Source organism: Plectropomus leopardus, chromosome 4 (genome assembly GCF_026936395.1).
Source record: "Plectropomus leopardus strain MGB_pleo_1.0 chromosome 4, ASM2693639v1, whole genome shotgun sequence".
Taxonomy (NCBI): Eukaryota; Metazoa; Chordata; class Actinopteri; order Perciformes; family Serranidae; genus Plectropomus; species Plectropomus leopardus.
Genome location: NC_142179.1, coordinates 32,828,009 through 32,840,713, shown reverse-complemented (window position 1 = coordinate 32,840,713; position 12,705 = coordinate 32,828,009). Strand labels below are relative to the sequence as shown.

At 43.0% G+C, this 12,705-nt stretch overlaps 1 long non-coding RNA gene across 2 annotated transcripts in view; it reads left to right on the top strand.

The window, feature by feature from the left end:
• LOC148189809 (uncharacterized) overlaps positions 1–12,344 on the top strand; it is a 34,690-nt gene extending 22,346 nt beyond the window's left edge. For both annotated transcript variants that reach the window (XR_015776336.1, XR_015776337.1), the window contains exon 3: positions 11,642–12,344. This is a non-coding gene — a long non-coding RNA (uncharacterized LOC148189809). The remainder of the gene's footprint in view (positions 1–11,641) is intronic.
• Positions 12,345–12,705: the final 361 nt, after the last annotated feature.

Sequence of the window (12,705 nt, the reverse complement as noted above, 5' to 3'; positions counted from 1 at the left end):
GGGCTCAGTTCCTCTTATGAGCAGCTGGTGTTAGTTGCAAAAGCAGCTGTGTTCAACAGCAACTGTCGTTAGATACATTAACTGATAAAAATGTTCCAATTGTAGGTTTGAGAAACTCCCCTCTCACTCCCCTGTGTACCCTCTCATCAGTTTTAACCCTTCTCCTTTTTTCTCAAGTCAACAAGATACTCCTACAAGTACACAAACTGCACATGTGCATATCAGTAAAGTAAATAAAGCGACTCCCGTTGTCATACATTGCATCCAAGATCCTTCTCAGTGTTCAGCAAATCAGTCCTACATTAATGAACAAGGTCTTAAATGTCACCAGAGAAGGTTTGAGAAAGCCAGGTCAACCTCAAAGCAAATCATCCTGACCACATGCATCTACTAGGCTGTGTGGATAGGAAGCAAAAAGGAGATTTCTTGTCTCACTCTGGAGAATGAGACGCAGGGAGCTCTTTGATAGATCCCTACCATAGATGATCACTAACAGTCAGTACTTCCAAAAATGTGCTTCTTGTGGTCATCACTACATCCGTTCCCTATCGGACTGCTACCTTTGGGAAAACATCAAGTCTTAAAGTTCGGAAACAGGGTCAGGTCACCCTGGCAGTTTGTTTCAGTTCACTGGGCACATGTAGACAACATAAAGAGAGATGATGAATGTTAGATGACAGGTTGGGTCATTTTCCCCATCCACATTAAAACCACTGAAAAATTAAATCTTAAAATCTTTTATTTATACTGAACCCCAAATTGCTCCCGATGCTGTGCCATTGGTGTGTTAGTGTGTGCGGTTGGTTACTGAGTAACAGGTGGCACCAGGTACGGTAGCCTTGGCTGCCAGTGTGTGTATGTGTGTGTGAATGGGTGAATGTGACATTAAGTGTAAAAGTACTTTGAATGGTTGGAAGACTAGAAAAGTGCCATAAGTGCAGTACATTTACTAGTTAGAGAATTAAATAGGATTCAGAGGTTACCCAAATTGTTCTTGAATTTAGTTTCGGCTGGTTGCTTAAAATACAACTGTCAAGCAAACCATACTTCACCTCTACCTGACCGTAAACCCCATGAAAAAGAAAGTATTAGGTGTGTTAGTAATCCTCCAGGACAACTTCAGTTCTCATTGTCACATGTTCTTAAAGTTTGTGTTACTCCGTTGGAGGGGTGAATATTGTTCTTCTAAAAGTTTGGTGGTTTGATAATGGCAGTGAATAGTACTGACCATAGACTGCATAAATAATGGATGTAGCTACCGTGACATCACCCATTGTTTTTTTTGATTGCTGTATTCAAGCCTTTAGTTCAGAGTATTCTCACAATGTTGTCATATGGATGCAGAATTAAAAAAAAATGCAAAGGAAAGACATTTCCATTTTCAGTAGGGCCGTTCTCATCTAAACATGGCCCAACACGACGCTCTCTTCTCCCTTTGGTGTTCGACTGAGTTGCACTCTGGTGAATATGAAGGCTTTAGTATAAGATTCACATCATTTTCATAAAAATTAAACCGGTGAGCAGATGAAGCATTTGCATTTATTGTTTCTTCACTTATTTTTTTATTTTTATTTTTTTTGGTTTTTCAATTTTCCATCTGTCTGCACTGACTGTAATGAGTGTAACTTTTTTTTTTTTTTTTAGATATTACGTGAAACCATTTTCCCACATTTAATTTCATATTTCAGTCTGGTCAGATGGGATTGTCGGTATATTTCTTGTCTTGTGAATTCAAATCAAAGTCAAATAGAGATGAGGTGTCTGACTCAAGATGTTGTTACTCATAATTTCAGATGTGCTGAAAAGTAATATTTGTCAAGAATTAATATGTAAATTTTCAAATTGCTCTGGCTTTTTCACCTCTAATTTTAGTCCTTGTATGCATGCATTAGACTTTGTGAGAATGTGTGTATATGTGTGTGTCAGGCTGTCTGCCGTGTGTGTGTCAGGCTGTCTGCCTCAGTGTTCGGACTATGTGTCCTCTCCTTCCTCTCCCCTGGCTGTAGTGTAGAAACTTGCCACCACAAGTCATCCCTTTTCTGTCACCGCCGTTGCCCCATTTACCCTGCACCCATTTATCAGCCTTTTAATGAAGTAGCAGGTTTATTAGGCTGCGGTAAAACAATCCACCCTCCCACCGTCCGAAGCCATCATGCAGAGACAGCCAGCCTCCTGCCTGCTGGACTTTGCTGACAAAGCTAGTGTGCCTCTGTGTGTGAGTCTGGGAGCAGCAGGTGGGCAGACTGTGATGGCCAGTTGGCAACCATCCTAAAGCAAACAAGTATGTTGCAGTTTGTTTTATTCTTGATTCTCTCTTATGGTGTGTGCTATGAAAAACATACATACCTCTTCACTTCTTAAAAGATGGATTCCGATATCTATGTATTGATGTTAAGATTAACCAAATTGTATCAGAAAAGTAATACAAGAGCCTGAGTTTTTGCCAAATCAACAGATTCACACAACAAACTCTGCATGAAATTGTCACAATGTGTGAGTCGCTCCTTGACTATTAAAAGTTCCTTGCTTCATGCCATCTGCGACATTCCCATAGTGTTCCCATAATATAAAGAGCAGTGTGTAGGATCAACTTTGACAGTATTTTAGCACATGATCTGTATGGATTGGTCCAACAAACCCCGGCCCTTCATGTGGGAGTCTGGTGTTTGCTTCCCGTCTGAATGCGATGTCTTTTTCTACACCTTACCAACGGCATTTGTTGCCATGTGCTTGTGTTGTCTAAACATAACCATGTGCTGCGTCATCCCACCATGTGCATTTGTTGATGTCATGGTACCGCCATCAGAACGTCAACAGTAGGCTCAGAAAGATATCTAAAATGTAAGATGTAGTTGTAGAAGTCCACTGCAAAGCAGCCCTATGTGATGACTTGGGATGAGAACGTGTTGGCAGGATTTAGTGGCATTTGGCGGTGAGGTCTGGAGATTGATAGCTGAAACATCTCCCATATGTCAAGCTTGAAGTCGTTAGAATTTCTTGATTTTTCATTGCTCAGGAGGTTTTACCGGGAGCCGAATTATTCAAGGTCTCCACCTCTCCAAAACAACTTGACCAGGTAATATAAACTAGTAAAAACGCTGAATAAAGTAATTTTATGTTAAAAAAATTGTTATTTCTCTGATGCTGTTCAGTTCGTCACAGACAGGCCACTTGCCCAACACATACTAGCCACTTGCGCCATTTTTCTTGTGTTAAAATAGGATTTCCATCCAAGCTGACCAATGGTGATGGACTTTTTTGATAACAAGCTCTCCTTTGTCATCCCTTCAACCAACTTCTTGAAAAGGAGGCGTTGTAATACGTGTGCAAATCCTATTCTTTTATAATGTTTAAAAGTAGGTATGTTCCTCTTGCAATCTGTTGTCTAGTTGGTTTGTGCATAATGCAAAAAGCTGACTGTATATGGGCAAGATGCCATGGGTTGCAAACTGCGATAAAACCCACTTGAATATTATGATATTCAGAATGTGCTGTATACATGCCCAAATAATGCTTCTAAAAGTCAAATAACATTGGTATATTTCATGCCTTAATTGGAAAATGCTTCATTTAAAAAAAAAAAAAGAAGGAAATTATTGATTTATTTCAGTCACAATTTTTTAACAATGAAAATATAAAATCCATATTCATGAATCAGCTTTGAATAGCAGCGTATCACATTTGACAAATGTATTGTTTGTTTATCAGATCATGGACAGTGTAGAGGCAAAAATGCACACACCAGAGAGTGTCTTTTGTGTTGATACTGTAAGTGTGTCCACGTCACTCTCTCTGTGTGTGTGTGTGGGAGAAGTGTCTTGTAGCCGGGTGTCAAGCTGAGAGGTGTTGATGTTAATTCTCCATGACTGGCCAGTCTCCACCAGAGCTGCTCTGCTGTCTCTGTACAGACCTCTTCCTGTCAAAACCTGAGCCACGCCCGCTGGAGAGATGCTCACAGTACACAAATGATTTTGACAGCAGAAATCATAATCGAGGTGCAGGTCTCTGCTGTCTTTTCACTCCTCCAACCAAGGTACAGAAGGGCTGACCTCCAACCGTGCTTTAATCTTTGTTGACTGGAGTGTTAATAATTTCGTTCTATTTCTATCACAGACACACACACACACACACACACACACACACACAGCCAGCATTTGACATGTTCACTATGATGACAGGCAGTCAACATCCCCCTGCTCACATGACATTTGCACTGTCTCATCTTGCTGGTCTTGTTGTGCCTTCACTAATGACCACACACACACACACACACACACACACACACACACACACACACACACACTGACGGGGATAGAAATCGCTGAGCTATTTGGGTATGTCAGTCCAATGTGCAGAGCAGTTTGTTGGCTCACCAGGCAGGATTACATCAAACAGACAGGCCTCTTCTATGGAGGTCTGGCCTCTCTCACTCTCGCACATACACATACGTGCGCACACACACACACACACACACACACACACACACACACACACACACACACACACACACACACACACACACACACTTTGTCCTGCAGGTAATTAGAAGCTGGAGGCCTTCCATCAAACACAAACTCAGCCTCTTGACTCCACAAATATTGATAAAGACTCTGTCCACAGTGATTCAAGAGCAACCACGCAGAAAAAAAGTGCCTCCATCAAGGTGTTGGTTGCTGTATTTGATTTCATATAAACACACAGCCATGAGTCCACGCCCCCTACTGTGTATGTTCATACATAGATAAGAGCCTACAGTTCTGTATATGTGTATATGAGGACGGATTCATACACAAACATATTCATGCGTGTGCCACACAAACACACACAAAGTGAGTTCAAAGGAAAGGCGGCTAAGTATTAGGGTGAAGCCAAGCGTGAGGCATGAGTGTCAGTCAGGGCAGATCATCCTATCTTCTTTGTCTGCCTGTCTGTCTGTCGGTTCACCTGTGTGTGTGTGTGTGTGTGTGTGTGTGTGTGTGTGTGTGTGTGTGTGTGTGTGTGTGTGTGTGTGTGCGCGCGTCTGTGAAAGTCTGGCTCAGCCTGGAGTCTATCCAGGCCATCACTCACACTTTACCCAAGGAGAGGGCGTCGGACAGGTTTTATTAAAACTCTGTCAGAGGGTGTGTGTGTGTGTGTGTGTGTGTGTGTGTGTGTGTGTGTGTGTGTGTGTGTGAGAGAGAGAGAGAGAGAGTGAGTGTGTGAGTGCATGCATCTGCCTCGGGCTCCGAAAAGATATCATCTCTCCCTTGACATGTTCTTTCATCTTGCCTTTTTTCTTCTTGACAGACACCATTTTGGTTGCCAGTCATTTTTTTTTACTTGGGCCTTTCAGCAAGGCTGACTTAATCCACTGTATTGTGTGCGGCAATGCCTGAGTTACTCTGTGTGTAATGCCATTTCAATCATATCAGCAAAGTGAATATACAGATGCAATGCTAGTGAATCAGAGAGCTGGGATCTTAGAGAATAGGTTGTAAGTATTTTTTCTTTTGTTTTTTTTTAATCCAAATACAAAACTCACGCACAGAGATTGTGCGATTGTGATTGTGTGAGAAGTGTGTTGTTAGCTGGCTAGAGTTAACACCTGCAATGTTAATTTCCTTTGTGACAAAAAATCCCACACCTGCATCTGCAAAACATGCCCACAGTCAAATTTGAATATTGCAAGACAAAAAATCATTTCACCTTCATTTTGAGCACACCTTGAGTAGTAAAGTGAGATTTGTACTTTCCATGTTCATGTGTCTGGGTACGCTTTGGTTGCTATGATATAAATGTGATAATCCATCAATGTCTGCATGGACACCTTGGATGCCCAAGTGCAGCCCAAAATTTGGAATTGCATGGACTGTTGGCACACCATACGCAACAGCAAATGCTCCATATAATACAATGTGTTGTCCCAAACTCCAGTACAGTTGGTGGTTTATCCACCTCTAGCTGGTTTGTCAAGAAGGAACATGTTTCATGCTAATCTCTCTTGTGCCAGTGTATTGTATGTGTCTTGTGTCCCCGTCCCTGGTCCTTTCCCGTGAAGTGGTCACATATTGTTTTCTCTTATTGCATTTTTCTTGCTGTTGCAAAAACAACAACCACAGGAGCTGTTTTTGCTGTGTTGAGGTTGCCGTTGTCTTACTAATGTGCAAGGTTCTTCCTCTTCTTCTTGATTTACAATGACACCCTGAGACTCAGTTACTCAGCTTCAGCTAACCTTCAGAATACATTTTTGCACAGCAGGAGAATTGCTTATTTCTTCCTGTGTAGTTGTGTTAAGAGCCATGTCCATTATGGACAGGGGACGATATTAAGGAAACAAAATAACTCTTGTAATATGTAGATATGGACATATGATTTTTTAAATTAAAGAAGCTCTAAATTCATAGTATCTGGATTGTTTGCACATGGTTCTCACCATAAAGGTAGCTGAGCTGGTGGCTAGCAGCTAACAGTGCTAACTTCATAAACGGTGCAAAACAATGGCACCAGTGCCGGCCAAGCTAATGGTGTAAACCAGGGGCAAACTGAAAGGGTAGGCGCTACGCATCTGACCCCAATATCCAGTCTGTTCTTATTCCAAACTCCTAAAATAGCACTGCTCTGTTAGAGCTTTTGGTGTAAGTGCTGTGCCAATGGCATCTATTACATGTACATGAAACACTGCTGGACGACAAAAGCTTATTACATGGATAGAAAGAACTGGTCAGGTTGTTATGAAACACCGACTGATAGCCGAACAACACCCGCAGTGCCCGTCCGATCCCATGTGGGCGGCGTCACTTGAGAACATGGCTGCATGGAACCTGTCGTGCGGATAAAACACGGCAGGATGGCGGCAGGTTAACATGCTGCAGGTGACAACGTGATTCATGGAGCTCGAGGGTGCTTATAGGGTGGACTAGAGTGGTGGTAGATGTGATTTTTTTTTTATACCTTACTATGTGCCTCCTTCCCTGAATCCGAACCATCCGTGCCCTTGCTGCCTACATCTAACTATGTGTGCCAGCATGTGTGTGTGTTGCTATTCCAGCTTGGGTTGCACTGTTGTTGCTTAAAAATAACCATGTGCAGTGTTATCCCACCATGTTTATTTGTTTACATCACAGTAGGAGCATCCTGGAATGTAAAAAGCACGATATGATACGATACGATACACAATAAAGTGTACTGTGTATCACAATAAAGTGTATTGTATAAATAGGATAGGATAGGATAGGATAGCTAACTTGTAGTATGTAGCTGCATAAGTCCACTCACAAAGTGGCAACATGTGACAGACTGGGATGAGAATGCGTTGCAATATCAGCAGTAACAGCTGTATGGGCCAATTGCAAAGCGGCTGCGATGAGCTAGCCTTTAGATACACATGCACTTTTATTGTCTTGCCATAACAAACCACAGAAAGTGTCAGATTACTAAACACACAGAGGATGCGTGACGTCATTCTCTGCTGATGACACCATTAGGCCACTATATCTTTACATAACAAAGTGGTTTGCTGCTATATTGATGCTCTAAAAGTCCCACACAGAACCTTTATGATAGGAAAAAAAAATCCAACCTGTGATAACTAATAATAATAATAAATTATAATAATAATGGATAAAATCCCCTTGATAATACTAATAAAAGTAAGATAAAAATAAGGATAAAAATAGAATGCACAGAATGCATAACATAAGATACAAAATAAAACCCTATCGTATAATGTTTATAAAAATAAAGTTAGATATAGAGAGTATAAAATGCATAAAATTAAGAAATATACAATATTTTAAATAGGTGCAGCAGTGCGTAAGTGCGAAGGAAAATGCAAAGCATTTAGGTCTGAGCTAGTTTAAGGCTAAAGTGAAGAGATAAGTTCTCTTTTAAATCAAATGGCAAACAGGATGAAGTGGTGCGATGACGTTACTTCCAGTGATGGTTTTTGTTTTCACCTCGATGAAAGCAGTCGTGATCCACAACGTTGCAGAGCAGCACATCATAAAGATAACATACGGAGCGGCGGCAAGAGGTGTCACAGATGTTCTTTCTCCAAAAATGAATTACTTCTTATTGCTACACGAAGAAGAGCAGCAAAAGCCACACACGCAGCAGGCGCAGTAATTAAAACGCTGAGACAAGGCTTTCCCTGTATGATAGGCTCTCCTCCCAACACACACACACACACACACACACACACACACTCCCACCCTCCCTCTCGAGCTGCTCGCTCCCATCAACAGGCCGTAAGTTTTTAATCATGTTGAAATGATTTATTTAAACGTCAGGCAATGTGTCACCTCACTTCCTTTCATTTTTCAAAATGTTTGTGTTCTTTGCTGGATGATAAATTTATCTTCAGACAACCCCAATATGACTAATTAACTTTGAAATATCAGAACCAGATGTCGAGCTGAAGGAAGTTCTTAACAGGCAGCCAAGAGAGCCGGCTCACCTCCGCCTCCTCCTCTCTCTCTCTCACCCTGCTCCTCCCCTCAAACAACATCAGCCTCCTCCAACCTGCTCCTGCCCTCCACCAAACCCTTGGCTTCAGTGTTTTTTTTCTTTCTTTTTTACACGCACCTACCTCAGAAGTTGGAGCCATCCTGTTGAGAACCAACACGTTGCACCAGGTCATAAATCTGGCAGTGTGAAGTTAACCTGCACATGCCCTCTGTTTACCTCCTCCTCCTTTTCCCCTCTGTCACTCAGCACTTCCACCTAATTTATTCTCCTCCCTCCCTCGTCTCCTGACCAACTGGCTCACTTTTCGCTCCCAAGCTCCAAAGATTCAGCTTTTACTGATTTGTTGAGCTCATGCCCAGAAAGTGTAACCAAACCCGGAGTTGGTAAACGCATGCTTTCAGACCCTCCAAAAAAGTCCAGATACTACTTTAAAACTCTCTTTTTTGCAGCTAATCTCAGACAAATGTACTTTTTCATGATTTATGTCACTCTTTATTTCCGCCTAACGTCAAAAATGTTTGGATCAGGAGACTTAAGTGGGATATGAATTCTGTTCCTCTGTATTCTGGCTCACACAGCTATAATGTTTTGAGTTGGAGCGGTGCTGAAAAATCTTCTGTCCCTGCAGAAATGCCTTGAAAAAGCAAAGGGCCCCTGCAGGAACATTGCAGCGCTGACACTTTGACAGTTTGCCATGAGTGACGTCTGATCTGTACAAATTTCAGGACTAATAAATCTACCTGTCAGAGCTTGGGACTTGAAAGGGCCGCAGCCCTGCGGCACAGCTTTAACACAACTTGTGTTGATGAAATTCTGTAGGCTGGAGAATTATAGCTGTCAGAAAAACGCCCACATCAAACCTGAAGCCTTGGCGTTCCTTCTTTTTTTCCCCTCCGCTCTCTCAACACTCATATATTGCTCATTCACCTCCTCCCTCCCTCGCTGCCTCTCCCTTTCCAGACGTCTCTCTTTTCCTTCCTCCTGTTCTTTCTCACTGCTTGGAAAATGAAACATAGGCGTCCTTTCATGGCTTGACGACCATCATTACATCATTTTGACACCCTGTAGACACCCCCGTCCTCCAACACGCACTCCTCCGAGTTTTTTTTTTTAAATCATTTGCTCTGCCAACACAAAAAAAGTTTGCTCACAGACAATAAGTTGTCAGGGGTTACGGGTGGGAACTCGTCGGCTATCAGCTCTCCTGGCATTCGTCCACGATGGAGGATGAGAAGGCGAAGCTGCCCCATTGGCTGGTTAAGAATGCGGCCCTGTCACAGGAGCATCAGAGTCACCAGCCGGGGGTTAAACATGCTGAAAGGTGGGAACGCGGCACATGATTTCACAAGAAGGAGGGTGATTTAAATACCAAAAGGCCCATAAATCAACTGCCCACCACTCCCCTTTTGCCACCTCCTCCCATTTCCACATCCTTCCAGGCCCTCTGCCCACTCCTCTCCCTCCCCCTTTTTCACTGGATTTATTCCTGTTTATCTTTGATCCCGGACTGGTTTGCTCCTCATCTCCTTTCAAGCCGAGCCGATGTATCCTGTGGGTGATAAGTCATCTGCAAGTGTTTAGATACTTCGCTGCCGCCGCTGATTTTCCTGTAAACGTTTTTCGAGAGGGTTGGATCATATTTGCATTCTTCAAAAGCGCCGCCATCAGTGTTAAAAGTTCACTGGAGTCCTGGGGACGAATGGCAGCCCGAGCTTATTGATTTAAATGTCAAAAGGTGTGTCTTTTGCATAAGGTTGGGGGACCCTCCTGGTGCGGTGTGATCATTCATTGACAGATGAGTCAAAGAGCCTGTGAAGGTGCTCGGCTTTATCATTGAAATGATTCAGCCAGAGCTAGGTAGCATTATACCTATGGGCAGGCTGCCGGCAGAAAAGTGGAATTAATGTGAAATCACGGTTGGAGACAGGGTGTCTCAGCGGCGAGGAGGGCTGTCACACAGCCAAAAGTTCAGACATTCAGCCCTCGCGACAGCCACTTTGTGCCTGTCATGCATGAGTCGCTCCTTTCAGAGTGTCATTTTAAATGCCGAAATTGCAAATCAGATTGCATTCCATGACTTTAATCCACTTTGATCCCACCTAAGCTATTTTTCATCAGTCATATCACATAAAAGAGCGACAATGGAAATATCTTTGTTCATTAGCCCCATGCTGAAACAGCAGCAGTCATTTACACTACACACACAGCCACCGCGGCAATCTGTCAATCCATGTGCTTGTCAATCACTCGATGTCTCTGTGGGAAGCCGCCTCTGACTGACAGCCCGTGTGATCTCTCCCAAGGGCTGGCAGGAAGGCAACAAAAGGCCCGGCTACAGTAATTGGCAAGATAAAGACATCCCGCCAAAGCAGCACTGTCACTCATTTGGTGCCAGAGCGATGAATCAACATGAAACACGCCACACCAGTTAACCAAAGGGAAAGTGTGCTTGTCGGCTAACCGGTGACCAATCAGAAGGGCCAGCTCGGGGTCACTTCCCCTGGCGACTGGCTGAGAGGTGACCTGTTTAAACTAACACACCACAACCCCCTCCCCTTACCTCACCTCTCTAACCTTCTCACCTCCACTCTCCCCTCCCGTGTACACCCTGACCTCTCGCTGACCTGCTGGCCTTTTGCTTAGGTCAGCTTAAAACACCCCCCTCCTGTCTGCTCAATCTCACCCCCATCCCTCACACACCTGGTTCTCATTTCTCACATTTCACTTTCCATCAGTGCTGCGGGAGGGACGCCTTCTGTGTGTGTGTGTGTGTGTGTGTGTGTGTGTGTGGAGGTAGAGGGTGGAGAGTGTTCAGCTGCCAACATGAAATACAACATTACTGTCCAAGAACAAATACTGCAAGAGTAGTGAGTCAGATTTAAAATGTAGATAAGGCATTCTCTGACAAGGAAGGCTCTTTCTGTAAGAGACAGTAGATAAGGACTGAAATGTCACAGCTGAGATCAAACAAGGCGAATCATCCTGTTGAGTCATTTTATCGCAGCTGTGCTTCTTGAAACAACGCAGACTCGTAGAAAAAAAAATCCTCAGCTCGTGTCATGATCCACTCTGCGAGGTCAGACAGGGTATCCGTGTCTTCTGAAGAGGCCCTGTCACAGTGTGTTACTGAGTGTGTCTCCTGATGCCCTGTAGCTGACCTCCCTCTGTCCTCTCTCAATCACCCCTGTCTCCTCAGACACCTCTCCTCCTCCTCTTCTTCTTCTTCTCTGCAACAGGAGAGCAAACTGAGAAGGGGGGGGGGTTCCAAAACTTCCAAAGAGAGACCCCCTACGCAGCATGTAAAAGCCCCTCTCTCATACATACACACACATACATGGGGGATCCCGTGTCCGCCTGCCCGGCTCTTCACAAGGCAGTCATTAGTCATCGGGCAGATCAAAGGACGACCGCAGGAAGTGAAAGGACCCTGACAAGGAGGAGTCCATCTGGCTGGCAGGCCATCGCTCATCCTCAGCTGACAGGGAGGCACACTCGCCATCTGACTGCTGTTTCCGCTCCGCTCTTGAAACGTGGCTCGTTTCTGTGTGACGATTTGTCTTTGATAGAGGCTGATGTGGCTGATTTGACTGCATTGAGATAGAAGACGTGGACATCTCTTCAACTCGTTGATATGATTTATTCATTTCAAGCACATAAAGTTTTAAAAATAAACAAAACTAATTACAAATAAAATGAACAGTAAACATATTGCAAACTCTCAGTATAACAATCAACAAAAATAAATATTAAATGGCCACAAAGGAGTAGGAAAGAAGTGAACAACTTCCAACCCCTTTTTCATAACTCAATTATCTCTTTAAAACCTGGATTGATGTAACTTTTCTTGTGCTGCATTTAGATGCCTTGACATTTATTAAAACCTTCAAATCCATGAGCAAATTGGTCTGCTTTCTTTTGAAAACCCGGGGGACATAGATTTGGAAAGCTAGGGAAAATGTCCTTAAAAATGTTTGTAATTTTTCAGTTCTCAATTATCATGATTATATATTTAAAATTATGTCAGTTATTTTTATTTCCTTGGTTTTTTTTGTTTTTATTTTTGCTTTTTTTTCGAATTTTTTGTTTACTTTTCACAATTTTTTGCTAATTTTGGGTTTTTGGTCCTTAAGTATCTCATGACCTTCTTTCCAAGTTTTCAAAAAAAATCAAGCCAATTTGCTTGAAGGGTTAACTTCATATGTAGGTTCGTACGTATACCAACAAAAAATAATACACCGCAATTCATTTATTAACCATGTC